This window comes from Chionomys nivalis, chromosome X, assembly GCF_950005125.1.
Source record: "Chionomys nivalis chromosome X, mChiNiv1.1, whole genome shotgun sequence".
Classification (NCBI taxonomy): Eukaryota; Metazoa; Chordata; class Mammalia; order Rodentia; family Cricetidae; genus Chionomys; species Chionomys nivalis.
This window is the reverse complement of record NC_080112.1, coordinates 122658488-122659923: the sequence shown is the minus strand read 5'-3', so window position 1 is coordinate 122659923 and position 1436 is coordinate 122658488.

Genomic DNA, 1436 nt, shown 5'->3' with positions numbered 1-1436 from the left:
TATCTGTAGTGGTGTTTCTTTTATGAATTTTGGTGCTTTGTGTTTTGTGCATAAATATTTAGAATTGTAATTTTCTCTTGAAATTTTTCCTTTAATGAGTATGTAGTACCCTTCCCTATCTCTTTGAATTTGTTTCAGTTTGAAGTTTATTTTTTCAGATTTTCAAAATTAAAATGCCTTTTTGATTCTTGGTTTTATTTGAATAGAATATCCTTTTCTATTCTATTACCCCAAGATGAAGTTTATCCTTGATGGTGAGATATTTTCTTGGATGCAGCAGAAAGGTGGATAATGTATTCTAAACCAAGTCTGAGTCTTTTTACTTGGGAATTTAGATCACTACTATAGAGAGCTATCAATGAGTGCTGTTTGTTGATTCCTATTATATTGTTGTAATCCAGGATTCACCCATTTTGTTATGCTTATCTGATATTATTTATTCCTTGTATCCTCTTGGGGGTAGCTAACCTTTTTTTTAAAAAAAAATATTTTTTATTTATTTATTAAAAATTCCCACCTCTTCCTATTTTCCTCCCCTTTGCCCCCTACGTCCTCCCCCTCCCTTGATAAATCAGGCATTATTCTAATGGGCTTGCCTTTATCTGGAATTTGGTATTTTCCCCTTGAAACTCTTAATATTCTTTCTCTCTTCCATACATTTAGTGTTTCAATTTTTATGTGTTATGGGGAGTTTCTTTTCTGGTCCTGTCTATTTGGTATTCTGTATGCTTCCCGTACCTTGATGGCCATCTTGTTTTTTAAACTGGGGTCATTACCTTCCATAATTTTGTTAGTAGTTGCTTTTTTCTTCTTCTTCTATAACTATTACTGATTGGTTTTCTCTTTTCATAATTGTTCCAGATTTCCTGGACGTTTTGTGCCTTTTTTTTTTGTTTGTTTGTTTGTTTTAACATTGCCTTTTTTTCTAGGCCAGGTAGTGGTGGTGCATACCCTTAATCCCAGCACTTGGGAGGCAAAGGCAGGTGGATCTCTGTGAGTTCAAGGCCAGACTGCTTTACAGAACAAGTGCTAGGACAGGCTCCAAAGCTACAAAGAGAAACCCTACCTCGAAAAAACCAACCAAACAAAAAAAAAACCCTCAACATTTTCCTTCTTCTGAGCCACACATTTCTTCTACCTTATCTTTGCGATCTGAAATTCTCTTTTCCATGCCTTTTAATCTCTTGATGAGGCTTATATCAGATGTTTTAGTTGATACCCTGAGTTTTTCACTTTGTGTTTTATTTAGTGACTCTACTTCTTTTTTAAGTTAAAATTTTATGTCTTAAATAAGTTTTCACCATTTCATTAAGATCCGTGTTTCCAGTGTCTTCAGTGAAGTATTTGTTTAAATCCTCTTTAAGGTCCTTGAACAGTCCCATAATTGCTTTTCTGAAGTTCCTGTCTTATGCTTCAATTAAATTGCTTTCCCTGGG